We start from the raw sequence: 380 nt of genomic DNA, 5'->3' as shown, positions 1-380 counted from the left end.
CACACACATACACTCTCTCTTCCTCCCTCTCTCTAATACACACGTGCGCGCGCACACACACACACGCACACACGCCCTCACGTACACTTACTACGAAACATTCGAATACGTACAAACACGTACACATGCACAAACATACACTGACGTACACACACACACGCACGCACATACGCACGCACACACGCACATACACGCACACACATACATAAACACATTTACAAACTCTCAAACATTTACACACTTATACACTCCCTATATATATATATATATATATACATATATACATACATACACACACACACGTGTCGCACACTCATGCACATACACAATCAAACTTTCACATACACGCACGCGCATGTACGCACAGATTGTATAATCCC

Source organism: Octopus bimaculoides, unplaced genomic scaffold (assembly GCF_001194135.2).
Source record: "Octopus bimaculoides isolate UCB-OBI-ISO-001 unplaced genomic scaffold, ASM119413v2 Scaffold_180658, whole genome shotgun sequence".
Lineage (NCBI taxonomy): Eukaryota > Metazoa > Mollusca > Cephalopoda > Octopoda > Octopodidae > Octopus > Octopus bimaculoides.
This window is presented reverse-complemented; position numbering follows the sequence as displayed.